A 19,059-nucleotide genomic window follows, 5' to 3' on the forward strand; every position below is an offset into this window, starting at 1 on the left:
GAGCTTTGTTACAATTGGACCACCTTGGATCCAGTAATATGAACAGGAGATGTAGACCAGAGAACTGAGACCTGTGTAATAGTTCTTATCCCTGAATTAATGGTGTGGCAAGAGGAATGGGATTTCCCTATTGGCCTTAAAACAATTGGGTGTCATTCCTGGCACTCACTGAGAGCTGAGGTGGGGAGTGCTAAATGGGTGTGTTACTGTCATCTTTCTTAGTATTAATGTAATCAAGCCTCTTTATCTTCCTCTATTCTTGATTTTACTAAAACCATGACACTGTTTATTCTCAGGATCCCAAAATGGAAAAATATAAGTCACTTTATTATTTACAGAGTCCCTTCCTGTTACTCTCAGATTGCTCAAGAACAGAAGGAGGTATACAGGGAAGAGGAAAGGAGCGAGGGAGAGAGAGAGAGCAGGAGAGGGGTAGACATCATGCTTGCTGAGAAACAAACTGTAGAATACTAATTCTCCCTTCACATACCTGACCTCAATTCCATTCTTTTACTTGTAGGATCCCCTGTTAACTGATTATATATCCTCCTGAATTGTTCTTTGCCTTTACAGAGACACAGAATTTCATAATTTAAAATTTAAATGGTATCTATTACTAAGTTTTTTTTTGGTTTTACTTAGCACATATGTTACAGAACTTCTCACTGTAATACATATAGCTGTATTTTATTCTTTTACTTACTGTTTATTATGCCGTATTATGGATATGTTATTGTTTAACTATTAATTTACCCTGTTAATTGCTTCTAGTATTTTTGCTATTACAGACTGATATAGTGAACATTCTTTGAATACATCTTTGTGCATATGTGCATGTATTTCCATAGGACAGATACAATTGTTCGTTTGAAGGGTATGCAGATTTAAAGTTTGGATAACTTCTACAAGTGATCAAAACTGTCTTTGAAAATGCTGAGCCAGTGTCTATTCTTTTGTAAATATTGTAGAAAATCTTTTTGACTTCTGCTGACAGTGGTATATCAGAATTATAGACAGTTTTGTTGGCCTCATTTATTGAATACTTTGTTTTTTCTTAAATATTAGGAATGCCTTCTTTATCAAATATGTCAAATTTCTATATTTACGTGGATCTGTTTCTGGACATGGTATGTTTTATTCCTTTGATTATATCTTAATTTTTATACCAATCCCACACTATTTTGATTACTGCTGTTTTGTACGGTTTTATATTTAGTAGAGTGAGTTTCCACTTATTGGTCTTATTTTTCAAAAAAAAGTATTTACTGTTCTTGAGCATTTTTTTCTTCCTAGTGAACCTTAATATAAACTTGTGTGGTTTGATGAAAATCCTGCTGACACTTTTTTCTTGGTATTGCTTCTGGAGTGTATTGATTTAATTCATATATTTACAGTTTTGAGACTCACTGTATCTTGTCTAGCCCGTTTTTCCACGTCTTAGTAAACTTCTCTAGTTATTTTTAAAATGGGTCTTATATATTTTATATTAGGTTTATTCCTCAATGGTGGTCATTTTTGCTGTTAGCTGAGTTTAGATATAAATTATATTTTTAATTCCTTCTTGCTTGTGTACAGAAAGGTACTTAATTTATAGAAAAGCACTTAATTTGGGTATGCTTATCTTGAATCTAGTCATCTCAGGAATATTTGTTCCTTTTAATTAAATAGATAAATTACCTGCCCTCAAAGAGATACCAGGAAAAATTACTTATTTTAGGAGACTTTAGTTTTTTGATAAAAATTAAGCTTACCTCTTGTAAAAGCTGGTTAGTAATAGCAGTCAGACTCTTTTAAAGGTGATTTTGTTTCATTGTTGATAAAATGCTTAATATACGGAAGGATTAAGAAAGAAGATGGTTTTTAAGTAATTTCTTCATGGGGAAATAAGAAATTAAAACAATTTCACATTCCCCCAAAATAAATAGAACCAATGACCTTCCCTCCTCAGGCTACTTCAAGGCTTTGTTTCTTTTTGACTCATGTTCTTGTCTCTGCATTTTTATGATCTCTTCCACCGTGAGTCTAATAGGCTAGCTTCCAGGGAAGGGCAGAGATTCACCTCTATTTAAGTCTCTTTTAGACTAATAAGATAGAGGGATGGGATCTTTCTAGTCTGTGGTAGGAAAAATAGAAGCCATTGGAAGAAGTATCAAAGCTTTGTTGTTTCTCCTGGAACTTTTGATGTGCAGGCATGATACATCATCTATTGGTACCAGATCTGCTTTTGCTGTTCATTCGTAAAATGAAGGCACTGAAATACAGTAGAAAGATAATTGGATTAGAAGATAATTTTTGCCTTCTAGGAGGTGTTATAAAATTGCTGATTTTTTTCCTTTTATTCATTTTACATAAACTTGCCCTGTCTGTGAAGAGACTATTTTAGGAGTTCTCATGAAAGATTTGCATTAGGAAAATTTATGGTTGCTTTCGGAATTGTGTATTAATTTTCTAATTTATTTTTCACCCAATCTTTGTTTTTTTATCCTTAACTAGTCTTCCCACATGTAAATTGGTCTTTTTTTTTATTTTGCCCCCGTCCCCCCCACCCCTGCTTTTTAAGCCATTGGTTTTCAGTCGAGTTGTAGTTAAATTGGTTTTATTGTAAAATTTATGCATTTTTATTTCTACCTGGCAAGGCTGAATTTCAACCTAATGCAGAGCTTTGCATCTGAAAGTGAAATATCACTCCCATTTAGTTATTTTCTATTTAATTGCTACTTAATGTTATTTTGGTTCTTGTTGTGATTTAAAAAGGTTTTGAAACTATGACGTTACAAAAATTATGGTATTGTAACTTTGTGTAGCTATTTTGTTTATTCTTATAATTTATTTTTATTTAGGATAAGGGATTAAAGGAAGACAAGGATTGACCATATAAATTTATTTTCACTTATATTTGTGTATTAGAATGCAAGCACAGAAAACTTGATTCAAATAGGCTTAAAAAATAAGGAAATTTATTATTAAAATATAACTTGAAGGCTGAGATAAGGCTGACTTGAAGACTGGTTTGGTCTATTGACGCTGACTCCATTTCTCATCTTTGCCTTCTGTGTGTTGGCTTCGTGTCTAAGTTGGCGTGTCCCCAAGCTGACTTCCATGATGGTGGCAAAATGGCTTTAGAAGGCCCAGGCACCTTCTCAAATAGAGGGCATCTCTTCTGGTAGCTTTCTTACCAGAGGAAGGCAGTGCCATTCTCAGAACCTTCCCTAAACACCTCCTCTTGTGTCACTGGCCTGAATTAAGTCATTTATTTTCTTATTATACTAAATCCAGGGGAATGTCTTGAGGGTAGGCCTGAGTTTCTGAATCATCGTTGTGGCAAGGGGAATTGGGACTCCCTTTAGATTAAGTCATTTATTTTCTTACTATACTAAATCCAGGGGAATGTCTTGAGGGTAGGCCTGAGTTTCTGAATCATCATTGTGGCATGGGGAATGGGACTCCCTTTAGATCAGCTGGGTTTATCATGGGAGCTGGGAGTGGGAGCAGCTTCCCTTAACACATTGGTTTTGTGGGTAACTGGTGATTATCTGAATTAAATTTATGGTACTGTAAAAAGGGTGCAGGGTGGAATGGATACAGCATAGGCAACCATCAATGTCCAATTCATAATGAGTCCTATAAAATATCATCGCAGACCATCTGAAGTAACAGTAATCAATATAAAAGGAAAAATAGACAGAGCAAGTTTTAAATGGACTTACTTGAAATCTTTCTTTGCAGTTTCCCAGTTTATAATGGTTGATTTCAGCTGACTGGCTATAGCTACTTACAGAACAGAGGAAATTCATTAAAAAAAATGAATTATTCAGTTGGATCGTGAAATTCAGTTATAAAGCACTTCACTGTGCCGTGGATTCAGTTCAGGTCAAGTCACGTTCTGGTTTGTGGGCAGTGAGGCTTTTCACAATGACACAGCATAGAGAGAGGCTTTTATCTTTTCCCCCTGTTGCCAGCATTTTAATGGCACTTTATTGTATTAATTTGGTTCCATTTGCACTTTATTTCAATTGACTTTATTAACAGTTTTTATTTATACTTTATTAATGCAAATTATATATTATATAATGTTTGACAGTAATGAAAATTTGGTAGACAAAGAAATATAAACAAACAGGTCTTAAAAAAACACAACCGAAAACATCCTGTTGCTTTTTAAAATTGCAGTGACTTACTATAGCCAAACCAAATGCTAGTAGGTAGTTTTATTTAGCTTTTCTAAATTTGTTTGGAGGGAAATTAAGATTAGCAGAAATCTAGCAATGGATTAATGGAAGTCTTGAAAGCCTCTTTAGGGAATTTACTGAGGGCTTTGTTATGTATTATTTGGTTCCTCTTTGTTTTTCTCCATCCCCTCCTATTTTGTTAATACCTGAAAAGTAGAAAGATATTCTTAAAAACAATACAGGGCAATACCCTATAAATTACACCTTCTACAATAAAATATAGAATGTGTATATGTGTATATATATGTTTGTATATGCGTATGTATATCTGTGTGTGTGTGTGTATATATATATCTGATATACAGAGGGTGCCAAAAAATGTATACACATTTTAAGAAAGGAAAAACACTATTAAAATTGCAATACTCAATATACACCGATAACAGAAGATGAATACAAGTCACGTTTGACTTCTGCAATTACAAGAGGTGCTCGAAGTGGTACCATCAGCATCCAGACACTTCATATTACTGCGACTACTGCTTGAGCAACGTTAACCAAAGTGTCCACGTGTATACATTTTGTTGGCACCCCAGTATATAAACTACTTGCTAATATATTAAGTATAGTTAAACTAAAAGGGCAAGGTTATATTTTCAGAAAATATGTCATATAATAAATTAAATCAGATCCAGAATTTTTAAAGTTCATTGCATTGTTAATTAAGTTTGAAAGGCTTTTTGACTGGAAGCTGTCTCTCTTGGTGAAAATAACAAATTGTATAGGTGAAACCCAAAGAATCTAAACAAAATTAAGGCATTGTTAACCAAATTGAATTGCCGAAGCATTTAAGCTGCTTTGGTTTTATAAGCTTCCTGTGTTAGGCTATTGAAAATACTTATTAATCCAATCTTATACTTATCAGTTATTGAAATTTCCTTTTTTCTATATTCTTTTCTACATACATGAGAAGTTTGATGAGTATATGAAGTTTACTACTGTAATGTATTAATAGATTGTAGACTGAAACCTCCTAAATATATTTTGTGTACTATAGTTAGAGAAAGAAAATAGATGCATGTTGAAATTCAGTACTCCTTGGGTCAGGTCTGATTGGTAAGAAGGAAGTCTTCTTGAATAAATAAATTAAATCCATTTTCTCTTCTCTATTTTAATTTATTATTATATTTAAAAGAACATTCTCCCTGTGAAGCCTTTCAGTGCTTAATTAACTTTGGATACATTTATATGCTTTGTCTAGTTTGTAGGGATTTGGTGTCTCTATCTGAGCCCACAAATTCTTCATCACTCTCAGTGCTCTAAAGGGAACGAGGTGTAAATAGCAGTAAATGATCTACCACTAACTACTCCTATCAGGATACCGGCTCATGTTTAACTAACTGCAGTTTAAAGATGTGACATCATGTTTATCTTCACATCAACCCTGTGGTCAGTAAGGCAATTAATATATAATAAAAATGTAATATAATAAGGCAAGTAATATAATGGGAATTTAATCCTGTTTTACAGATGAGAAAATGAAATTTTAGAAAAGTGGCTTATCCAAAGTCACATGGATACTAAGTGGCCAAATGTCAAAGAATAATTTTTCAAAAAATTAAAGACCGATTCTTACACAAATATAGAACGAACACATGTCCCATTTATTCAGTTCAGTACAGAGGGAACCAACAGAGATAAAATTGTTTCAAGGAGGTACAAAAGTTATATATATATATAGTGTATTAGTCAGGGTTCTTCTGAAAAACAGAACCAATAGGAGATATATATCTATATTTATGTCTATATCTATGTCTATATCTATATCTATATGTATATCTATATCTATATCTATATCTATATCTATATCTATATCTATATCTATTTAAAGAAATTTATTATAAGGGATTGGCTCATGCAACTATGGAGGCTGAGAAGTTCCGTGATCTGGCATCAGCAAGCTGGAGGCCCAGGAAAGCCAGTGGTGTAGTTCCAGTCCAAACCTGAAGGCCTGAGAACCAGAGGAACCAATGGTGTATGTCCTGCTCCCAGTAAAAATGCCCAAGAAACAGGAGTGCTGATGTGCAAGGGCAGAAGATGGAGGTCCCAGCTTAAGCAGAGAGCAAATCTGCCCTCCTTGGCCTTTTTGTTCAATAAATTGGATGATACCTATCCTCATTGGTGAGGGCACTCTTCTTTACTCAGTCTGCCTGTTCCAATGCTAACCTCCTCTGGAAACAGCCTCCCAGGCGTAACCCAGAAATAATGTTTTACTTGCTTTAGGCTGGTAACCCTTAGCCCAGTCAAGCTGACACATAAAATTGACTGGCACATATAGACATTGGAGAAAGAACTTTGCAATAAGATTTCTAGGTTAGATGCAAAGATGTCCTTAGGGCAATAAAACTGTAGCCTTTGAGATTATTTTTTCTACTGGATAGAATTCAGTTGCATCTTTACCAGACAAAAATTTACAAGTTAACGTGAAACTTCATAGAGTCTGAGTTTTTAATCAGTAGTAAATGATGTGTCAAATAAAGGTATGTTTCTTTATGAAATAATCCTTGGGTGGGTTTGTGCTCCTATAGGACACTGAAAGAACATACTGTCTTCTTTTTGTCATACTTCTATCTTTTGGGTTCTTTTTCTTGACACAGAGTGATATTGGAGCCTAGCCAGGTTTTCTGACTCCAAGTCCAGATTTCTTTCCACTCCCCTGCTTCTTCATAGTGTAATTTTTAATAGACTGGTCTGCTAACTTTTGAACTATCAGCTAGTCTTTGTTATTAGTTGTCCTTTGTGCACAGTGATGGTGATACAGCTTTCTTCCTCTGAGAAACGTTGTGAAAGTCAATGGATATATGTAAAACTTACATAAATGCCCAGAGTGATAGCTTATGTACCATGACTGCTCTTTTATGACATTTTGTTAGCAAATTTCAGAGCAATTATAAACATTCTTGCATTTTTGATTAAATAATCAGATTTTATAAAATGGTGTATTTCATCAGATTAGCCTTACACATTTTGAACAAAATAGAACTGAACCATTTTAGGTCGTAAGTGAAAATGTATCCACATTAAACAATATAATTGCCTATCAGAGTTAAGCATTGAACTATTTGCTGATAATTTTTTCCTGGACTTGAAATTATCTGTATCTGAAATTGTTATCTGCCATTTAACTTAACAGTGGTGTTTTTTCTCTTTTTTTGGTACATTTCAAAACGGTTGGGATACTTTATTCAGTTTAGCCCTCAAGCAAGTCAGTTACTGTGGTAACGGGGTAATGGTAGGTATTTATCTCCTTGCCTGAGTTAGAGGTTTTAGGAACAAAGATATCTCTGAGCTAATCTACTGAAACCCAGTTTTCTCTGGAGACTGGTGTTAAGTCTGTCTAGAAGATAACACTATTCTAAGTGGAAAAATATGTGCTCTTGAGATGAATTTCCAGTCTGCCAGAGTGAAATAGAATATGGTTTAAAAGCCAGGTGATTAAAGACTGTCCCTTTTTAGCTGATTTGGAATGTAATTGTTCTTAATTTTCCTAAATTTCTTCTGACTTAAATCTTATTGGTGTGATTTCCATTGACATTAACCAGAAATGGCTTCAGTAGATAGCTTGCCCTACAATTAATTGCTGTCAAATAAAATCACTTAAGATGAATTTCTTTCAAAACATAAGTCACAATTTTGGAAGATAATCCATTAACATTTAATTGACTAATATTGCTAAGCCTATAGTAAGCCCATTAATTTAGCTATCATAAGGTCCATTTTGCAACTAATTTTTCAAAAAGGTTTTACTAGGAAGTTGTATTCTTACTAGGTATTTTATGAATGTATAATGGTGATTAAAAAATAGCCATAGTGGGTTGATAATAACAGCAGCATTGGACATTTTCCAATCTTAGAGCATTTTGTCTGTGTTTTCCAGCAGCAGTTGGGAAACTGACCAGTGGGGCACATTTGACTTGCTTTTGTACTGACTATGAGCTAAATGGTTTTTACATTTTTAAGTGGCTGAAAAAAAAATTGAAAGAAGACTATTTCATGAAATTTGTATACATTCAGATTTCACTGTCTATAAATAAAGTTTTATTGGAGCATAGCCATGCTTATTCAAGTCTAGTCAATGGCTTTTGTGCTGTAATGGCAGACGTGACTAGTAGCAACAGAGACAATTTGCCTGTGAAGTCTAGAATATTTACTATCTGATCTTTTAGAGAAAATGTTTGCTAGCTCTTGTTTTATACTATAAAAAAAATGTTGCCTTGATTGTTCATTTAGAAAAAACTTTTCATCTTTTGCTGACATACTTCCATCCCCCATTGCTAAAAGTAACAGATGTTCTTATAGAAAACTTGGAACATTCAAAAAAATATAAAGAAGAAAATTAAAAGCCATCTGTAGTTGTGGGATAACCATTAATATTTTGGTATACATTGCTCCAGACCTTTAAAAATATATAATATGTATATATACATATGATATACAGAGGGTGCCAAAAAATGTATATACATTTTAAGAAAGGAAAAAACTATTAAAATGATAATACTCAATATATACTGATAACAAAAGATAAATATAAGTCACGTTTGACTTTTATAATTACAAGAGGTGCTCTAAATGGTTACCATCAGCGTCCAGACACTTCTGATTATGGCGAGCTCCTGCTTGATCAACATTGACCAAAGTGTCCACTTGTATACCATTTTTTGTCACCCCAGTATATATTTATCATACACACACACACACACACACACACACATTTATTTTATAAAATTAGTATCACTTGCTTTTTTTCACTTGATAAATTATATGAACATGTTTTTATAAATGTGTAGCGCTCTGTTTTATGGAATCATTTATTATATAACCATTTTTCCCTTGTAGTCTGTTTTCAACTTTTTATTATAAATATATATTACATTATATATTTTAAAAATATTGTATAACATGGATGACTGTCCTTACATATAGATCTTTCTGGGGGAATGCTGGTTATTTTTGTACGATTCTGAAAATGAAACTTTGGGTAAAATGGTATAAAGACTTAAGAAGTATTTTGAGGGAAATTTTGGTATTGCATGAAAATACGTCTTGGCCTGCCTTCATGAAGAAGATGGCTTATCTTCCAGTTATCCTGGGCTCTGGATAGGTACATTAATTTTCATACTACCCCTTCAAGCCAGTCCTTTTAATAATTTGACTGTTAAAGTATATGGTTGATACTGGCAGTTGATGGCTGGAATAACTTGGCCAGTGCCGTACACTGGGTTCATAGTTCTTACTCACAGTTCTGCAGCTTGGGAAAGTAAATCATTTGTTGGGTGGGCATTCCTAGCATGAGTTTCAAAGCCATGGAGTGGAGTAATGCTCCAGGCCAGGATGCATTGATACAGTAAAGTCAGAAGTGAGGGAAGGAGGGAGATGTGCTCCTTTCATTTTCTATTCCCCTACTTAGGTAGATACCCCAGCCTACCACCCTGTTTTTTGTGTGTACCTCTTAAAGTAAATACTATTGTTAGCATTTTCTAACTCTTTCCCCATCACTCACTTTGCAGTTGTACCTAGAAAAATGTACCCACGTACTTCACTCAAAGAATGATTTGTGAGGGGTATTGACTTAAAAATTTTTTAGGGATACCCATACCAGCTGGTAGCATTGATCTGTCTATAGCAGAGGTTATAAATTGAGAGGCTCAGAAGCTAAATTTTAGGGTCTTGAAAATTGATATCAAATGGAAGATAGCATAGTGACATCCAGTTCTTTGTCTTTTGAAAAATTAAGTCTGGCAACACTGGGTCCACTCTGACTATTGGCAAGAGTTAGCTGGAGCAACATTAGTAGCTTCCAGTTTGTGTTACAGCATAGTGATATGGGTTATAGGTAATGCAAGATTTTGATGGTTGCATATTTTTTTATAGCTTTCAAGCATATAAAAGCATTTTATAAAACAAACATTCAAAGATTTATAATAAGTAAAATTATATTTGAACATTCTTTATGTAGGTCCTTTATAAACTAATTGAGTTCAATAACATGTATGACTATGCATAGTAAACATGGTCAGAAGACTTGTGTTGTGCCTATATCATGTACTACGTCCTTCTGATTTTCCTGTTAGATGATTTCCTATCTAATTATTACTTTAATTGTGCATGTGTACATTATTTAATCATCAGGAAAGTTATGTGTGTTTGCGTACATAAAATTCTTTAAATTTTATTTGTCTTAATTTTTGTAATTTTACTGCTAACATAGAAAAGAGCATGATTATTAGCTAATTGTTATTGTATAATATTTAGTGTTCTGATAGAAAACAATTTTGTTAGTTTTCTTGCTTGTTGTTTAATTTTTAGTTATGTATTATGGGCTTTTAATGTGACAGTGTGTCAAACCCTGAGTTTGATAGGATCATATGATTTTAGAATTTAAAGAACTAGTACTTATATCTAAAAATAATAATTGAAAATATACAATTCAGTTGATTCAATATAGAAAATACAGGCCTTTATAACTTCAGAAATTCATATAAAATATTTTCGATTATTCAGAAATATATTTTACTTAAAATTTTTAAATATTAAACTAAACGAAAATAAATATTTCACTAAACCCAGTTTTTGTTTCATCTCCTTAATTAAAAAAAATTTTGTATAGAATGTGTTAAAAATATTCATAAGAATTCAAACTAAAAACTGACAAAACCTTTTTCAAAACAATTAAAGATCTACAGTATTTTAAATACTTTATATTCAAATAGATTTAATTTCTACAGATATTTACTTTTTCACTATAGTGTCTAATATATTGATTAAAGCCGGAAAGTTATCTAATTTATCAAACATAATAGTAAATATTTAATCAATAAATAGGCAATAAAAGATTATCTCAGAATTGGATTTGGTATTGCTGTAATTCTTCACTTTTCAGCCTAAATCAAATGAAGTCTGGATGTCAAACAAAATAAGTCTGTGGTATCTTTTTATAAAACATCTATTTTACTAAACAGAAGATTTAAACTTTTGAAAGCATCTTTGAGTACAAAATATGAACAAAGTTCTTTTAAGAGATTGATAAAAGTAATAATCAGATTGAGCTCAAGAAGCTAGTTACAGGATTGCACAGTTAAGAAAGCCCAGATACGTCACTGCTCTTTGTTTCTACCTGTATGGAACACTATGTTTGAGACCAGTGAGGCAAAGGAAATGGAAAAGTTGCCATTTTCGATTATTTTATTAGAAGATATGTTGAATATTTGTCCAATATATAAAGTCAACTCTAGCCCAGAAGATTATTTAATGAAAAAGGTGTTCATTGAAGATATGAATCTGTAAATGTTGGTAGTGGCCCTCAGTTAGAAGGCTGTATAGAATTCTTGAAGAAAAACACCTGGAAGGACATTATTTCCTTGGCAGAGAAGTTCCAACAAAATCAAATGTGGATAAAATATTCAAAGTTAAAAAAAAAAAAGAATAATTTGAAACATGAAAACAGAAGTTTGGGACTGACGGTAACAGGAAGGTATAAAGCCTTTACATTAAGTTCAATATTAAAAAACAAAACAAAACTGTTATGTTGTCTTATTCACAGAGAAGCTCTTATATGCGTATATTAAAATTTGCCTATAGTTCTAAATTCCACATGAAATCATGTTATAAAAATGATAAACCTAACGAAATCCAAGCTGCTATGGTAACTCCTTTTCAGCTTTAGGGAAATAAATGTGATTAGCTATTTCATTATGGAAGTGTATTAACAATCCAAAGGACAATTTATAAACTAAAAGAAAAATTTCAAATTATTCTATGTAAATGAGTCTTACTTTGCAGATTTGAAGTATAGTTATTGGCTTCGAAAAATGATATCCTTAACTGACATTTTGAGCCTTTGAATTAACTTAATCCAAAGTGCAATGATCATGTGGAAAATATATTAATGTGTACTCACAAAGTTCACGGATGGAGAGTAAAAATTTAACTTTGGGAGAGTGAAGTAGAAAAATAGTTTTAGAAGTGATGTTTAATTGGTGTTATGTGACTATTAAAGAAGAATTAATAATCCTGTAAAATCAGTGTGTGCCTGAGACAGAGCTTTAGCGTTATATCGAAATACTTGATAATAAATTCATTTGTATTCAAAGCTTATTTATATCAACAGAAAGAATGAACATATTTTTTAGTAGAAGAAAAGGAGAAGCTATTAAATTTAAAGAATTTTAGCATCCTTCAAGTACAATTTAAAGATATTGAATTGTTGGAATGCTGGCTAATCATGAAAAAGGAATTTTCAGTGTATTGGTGCAAAGCCTCCTTCTGCCATTTACTACCACTTGTGCTTACAAAGCTTCTTTATGATGGTTGCTACATGGAATATTAAGAAAATGTTAAAAGATCTTAATCAGGAATTGTATGTAGCCTTGTGAAGCATAAAACCTACTATTCAAAAGTTACATTCATCTAAACAATTTCAATTTTCTTATTTAAAGAGATTGAAATTTTTAAATTTATAAAGAATATATAATAAAAGTCTTACAAAATTTTATGTTCACATTCCCAGTTGCCCTTCCTAGAGTAGCATAAAAATATGTTCATTTTCTGAATGTGCCATGAACTTGTAAATGTTGTCAACTCCTGGTATAGACCTTCCTTTATAAATGATGTGGGCAATCGAAAATTATAGTGTACTTGAAAAAAAACATATATCAAGTTCACTAAACTGAACAGTTGACCCTTGATAAAAAATAATTTCTAATCAAAAAGAGAACTTAAAGTTTCTATAAGTATTATCAATGGATTCAAGAGAAAATGTTGAAACCTGTTGGAAACGGAAAATTTGAGGGTAGGAAAGGAATTAAAACATAATTTCCTAAATAAAATGCTCAGTAGAATTACTATGGTAGAACAAATAATGGCTGAAAATTAAATAGGTTTTTGTTCAGTGAACTGAACAACTGATTGATCCTAGGAGGGCCGTTTGATCTTTCCTGTCTTAGAGGACTTCCAGAGGAAATATTCTGATGGGCTCAGTGTGCTGGGAGGCTAGACCTTGAGATTACAGCTTTGGAGATCTGTGGATAGAGAAACTGCCTCCTGATGCTTCAGTAGAAAACTTGTTTCTTGGTTCCCCCTTTGCAGCTTCCTGAGGGACGCTAAGAGCTGACCACTGCTGATGGTACATAGAGTTATATAGACCAAATAATATAACAGTCCGCTTAAGGAACCCAGTATCAGTGGAAAGAACCATAGAACAATATAGAATAGGAAACTATTGAAACATCTTTGAAATAGTTAGGTTATAATTTTTGCAAAAGAAAGAAATAATAAACACATTTAGAGAGACTCAATTTGAGAACAAAGAAACTGTCCAGAACTGACAATCAAGATCTTAACATTATAAAAATTCAGTAGACAAACTGAAAGAGGACTATCACTCAGAGTGAAATTAGCATTTTGCAAATCAAGTGGAAGAAGTATCTTAAAGTACAGAACAAAATTAAAGAGGTGGTAGGAAGGAAAAAATAAGAGTAGGAGAAGAAATTCAGGCCAGAAGAAATTTACCAGCATGTGAGTAAATGGTAAATGTAGAAAGAAAAAAAAGGAATAGATGTGATAATTAATAACTAAGCTAGTAATAGGGGTATATTATTTTGCTACAGCTGCCATAATTCAGTACCACAAACTGGATGACTTAACAGAAGTGTATTGTATCAGAGTTTTGAGATGTTGGCAGAGTTGGTTCTTTCTGAGGGCTGTGAGGGAAGGATCTGTTTCAGACCTTCTTTCTCCATGGCTTGTAGATGATGGTCTCCATACATTTTTCCACATCATCTTCCCCCTATGCATGTCTGTCTTTGTGTCAAAATTTCCCCTTTTGATAAGGATACCACTCATTTTGATTAGGGACCACTCAAATGACTTCATATAAATTTAATTACCTCTGTAAAGACTCCAACTAAAGTCACATTCTGAGGTACTGGGGGTTAGAACTCCAACATATCTTTTTTGGGGAATGGATATAAATCAACCCTTAACAAGGGGAAATTTTTCTGATATTAAGAAAAGACTTGGATAGGAATCCTTTCCAAGGACTCATGGATCCCAAGGAGAAGAAAGAATGTACACTTAGGATCTTAAAATATAGATCCTAAATTTATAGGAAATTATAAAAATTCTTGAAAGTCTTTCAAGCTCCCTCACAGGGAAAAGAGATTACTCACAATTGAAAAAAGTATCAAAAACAATGGATTTCTTACTTGCGATATTGAAAGGTAGAAGACGGTAAGAGAACATCTACAAACTACTGAGAGACTGTAACACTCAGCCAACACATTTTCATTCTCCTGTTTAAAAAAATAAATTTTCATATATGCAGTGGATCAGTTTATTACCTACATATTCTACCTGATGAAAATAATTGGAAAAAGTCTGCTAAACAACAACAGAGTCAGATATTCAAGACAGGTTAAGATGAAGAAGAAACTAGTAAGCAATATATACATTTACATATATTTAAATTTATGCATACATTTATATTAAAGTGGATGGTGAAATTTATAACTTAAATGTTTAGAAAATAGTAAGGATTTTTGAAATAGAAGAGCAATACTAAGAAAATTAACCTGCTGTAATAAAAACCATAGCATCAAAAAACAACAGTTAAAAGTGTGGGAAAGTAAAAGCATTCTAAGAGTTTTGCCTTGCTAGGTAGATGGTACAAATGTAGGGTCTTTGTGGGGAAGGGATTTAGTTTTATTATTTTGCTGAGATAGTACAGTAATAGTAGGATGGAAAAAAGTGAAATTTTAACATTGACAATGGGGAAAAAAGAATATGAATGATAATTTCACCCAGTCAGAAAAAAAGGAAAAAGAGTAAGAGAAAACTGAAGAAAGGAATATAAGTGCTAATCAAAGTGAGATGAAAGGGAAAACTCAAGTTTTTACACTAACTGTGAATAAGATGAATTTCCTTATTGAAAGACAGACGTGTTCAAATTGAGCTATTCAAACCATAATACAAAAATAACAATAAAAATCCCAGATATTGTTTAAAGGCAGTCTTTAAAAAAGTGATAAAGGTTGAAAAGTGGCAGGTAGTGGTAGATAGGCAAGATGATTCCAGGAAAGTCCAAAGCACATTAAAATACATTCTTTATTTCAAAGAGGAATTTAAGATTCCTTAATGGTATAACGTGAAGCATTATGAAATGCTAAAAGACTTGGTTTTAGAAAAAGATGTGTCAAAGTTGTTCGTACTTAACAGCATAACAGTTAAATATATAAAGAAAAAATTCTATTGTTCAATAACTTGGGTCCTTTCCAAGAATAACCTTTATTTGATCAATGATTAAAATCCTCATATACGCTGAACAATTACCCTATTGCAAATTATTCTGCAACTTTAATTTTCTCTGTGTTTTATTGTCTGTCCCAAGATCTAAGTAAATTTGACAAAGATGTTAGGTTTGTAAACAAGTTTACTTTCAAATTCTTTTCCTGGAAGCATCTAGACAGAATTTTATGTTCAAAAGAGAGTATTTACATCTAAAAATTAGACACTTCAAATTAAAGTGCTTTTAATGTTGTAGGTGGCTGTCGTAAAGCATTATTGAAGTTTATTTTTGTTTTGGCAGTGTGAAGGAATTTCTTATGAAATTCCAAGAATTTATAGTTGTTTTTATAGAGTGATGTATTATTTGCAGGAACCTCAATTTTATGGAAGTTTTGCAAATGATCTACTCTGCGTACAGCAAAATCTTGTTTTCCAACTCTATAAAATATATTTTAAGGTTAAGAATAGACCCTCACATCATTCTCAATGGAGAAAAGCTAAAAGCATTTTCCTTCAGATCAGGACCAAGACAAGGATGTCCATTTTTACCACTTTTAATCAACATAGTGCTGGAAGTTCTAGCCACAGCAATCAGACAAGAAAAAGAAATAAAAGGCATCCAAATCGGAAAGGAAGAAGTAAAACTTATTATTTGCAGATGACATGATACTATATATAGAGAACTCCAAAGATTCTACCAAAAATACTATTAGAACTGATAAATGAATTCTGTTAAGTAACAGGATACAAAATTAATATTCAGAAATCAGTTCCATTTTTATACACCAATAGTGAACTATCAGGAAGAGAAATTAAGAAAACAATTCGATTTAAATTGCATCAAAAACAGAAAATACCTAGGAATAAGTTAAACCAACGAAGTCAAAGACCTGTACTTAAAAAATTATAAAGCACTGAAGAAATAAATTGAAGAATGTACAAATAAATGGAAGCATATACCATGCTCATGAATAGGAAGAATTAACATAGTTAAAATGTCCATACTACCCAAAGCAATTTATAGATGCAATAGATATAGATAGCAATTATAGATAGCAATGCAATTGCTATCAAAACACCAAAGGCATTTGTCACAAAACTTGAACAAATAATCCTAAAATTTATATGGAACCATAAAAGACCCCAAATAGCCACGGCAGTCTGTTGAGAAAGAAGAACAAAGTTGGAAGCATCATGCTACCTCATACCAAACTATACTACAAAGCTGTAGTAATCAAAACAGCATGATACTTGCATAAAAGCAGACACAGAGATCAATGGAACAGAATAGAGAGCCAATAAATAAACCCATGCCTCTATGGTCTAATCTGTGACCAAAATGGATGAAAGACTTAAATGTAACTCTACTATACTTAATACTTAAATGTAACTATACCCAACACTAACTATAAAATCCCTAGAAGAACATAGGCAGTAAATTCTCTGATATTGCTCTTACTAATATTTTTTTCTTATCTATCTCCTTGAGCGAGGGAAACAACAAAAAAAAAAAATAAATGGGAGTATATCAAACTAAAAAGTTTTTGCACAGCAAAGGAAACCATCAACAAAATGAAAAAAACACAGCCTTCTGAATGGGAGAAGATATTTAGCAATGATACATCTGATAGGGAGTTAATATCCAAAATTTGTAAAGAACTCATACAACTCAACACCCCAAATACAAACAATTCAGTGAAAAAAATGGGCAGAGGACCTGAATAGGCATTTCTCCAAAGAGGACATACAGATGGCCAACAGGTATATGAAAAGATGCTCAACATCACTAATCATTAGAGAAATGCAAATTAAAACCACAATGAGATACCACCTCACACCTGTCAGAATGGCGATCATCAATAAATCAAAATACAACAAGTGTTGGGGAGGGTGGAGAGAAAAGGGAACCCTCGTGCACTGTTGGTGAGATTGCAAATTGGTGCAGCCTCTATGGAAAACAGTATGGTCATTCCTCAAAAAATTAAAAATAGAACTACCTTATAACCCAGCAAGTCTACTTCTGGGTATTTATCCGAAGAAATCTAAAACACTAATTTGAAAAGATGTATGCACCCCTATCTTCACTGCAGTGCTATTTACAATAGCCGAGGCATGGAAGCAGCCTAAATGCCCATCAGTAGATGATTGGATAAAGAAGATGTGGCACATATATATGATGGAATACTACCTTTCCATAAGAAGAATGAGATCTTACCATTCCTTCAACATGGATGGACCTAGAGGGTATTATGCTAAATGAAATAAGCCAGACAGAGAGAGACAAATACCATATGATCTCACTTATATGTGGAATCTAAAGAGCAAGACAAACAAACAAACAAAAAACAGAGACTCATAGATGCAGAGAATAAACTGATGGTTGTCAGATGGGAGGGGGTTGGGAGCTGGGTGAAAAAGATGAAGGGATTGAGAAGTACAAATTGATAGTTACAAAAAAGTCACACGGGGATGTAAAGTACAGCATAGGAACTATAGTCAATAATGTAATCACTATGTATAGTGCCAGGTGGTAATAGACTTATTGGGGGATCATTTCATAAATTATATAAATGCCTAATCACTGCATCTGAAACTAATATAAAACAGTATTGAATGTCAACTAAAACTGAAAAAAAGACAAAAATGTTTAAGAACAGACCATATACATATACATATACATATATACACTTTGGGACCAACTTTTGACTCCTGTCAAAGGTTTTCATTTGTGGCAAATGTAAACTTATTAATAACCACTAACATTTGTAAAATGCCTTACAGTGAATAAAGCATATATGAGTATATTTTACTTATTTTATCTTATTACATATAATGCAGGTGCTAACACCAAGAATTGAGTTGTCAATTCTGATTTAGTGAATCATAGATCTTACCCAACTCCAAACTTTGCTAATGATTCGAAAAGTACAGGCAAGCACCAAGTACAGATGGAATATTTCTTTTTTTGGAACCCCAAACTGTTAGACACAGATCCCCAAAATGACCTTTTCTTCTATATTAGGACATGTTATGGTTTGGAATAACAGTAGTTTTGAGCAATGTGTGCAAAAAAGAATTGCACAAAGGTGGTTTTGGTTTTGGATCTCCTGTTTTATATTCTCTTAATTACACGGCTTGCTTGACTATCTTGATATACCTCTTTGGTATTTTTCTGTTTTAAATACCATAGATAGCTTTACAGGCCTATCATCTGGTTTGAGATCATTAGCATGTTTCCAGGATTCCTGATGGAGATTCCCGTCCCCTAGAAGGAAGAGTGAGTTACTAGTCTGCGGTTAACCCTTTCCTTCCCAATACGTAAGAGTGGTGGAGTTTGTTCTATGTGGGAAATTTTTCTAAAGTAATCTTTAAAATTTTCTTCCATACATTATCGATATTTTCATTTTTAGGGGTTTATGCTTGGCAAAATGAGCAATTAAAATGGATACTTGTTGGATGTTGTTTAATTTCTTCAGAGTTTTTATTGCTAAATATTAATAGGGATGACAGGCTACCCCTAAATCATAAATAGTTGTTTTGATTATTTCTC

The 19,059-nt window shown here is 32.8% G+C and overlaps 1 protein-coding gene across 5 annotated transcripts in view; it reads left to right on the top strand.

The window, feature by feature from the left end:
• WRN (WRN RecQ like helicase) overlaps positions 1 to 19,059 on the top strand; it is a 116,287-nt gene that overhangs the window by 3,707 nt on the left and 93,521 nt on the right. The window lies entirely within an intron of this gene.

Source organism: Rhinolophus sinicus, chromosome 16 (assembly GCF_057876585.1).
Source record: "Rhinolophus sinicus isolate RSI-liver-muscle chromosome 16, RSI-T2T, whole genome shotgun sequence".
NCBI lineage: Eukaryota > Metazoa > Chordata > Mammalia > Chiroptera > Rhinolophidae > Rhinolophus > Rhinolophus sinicus.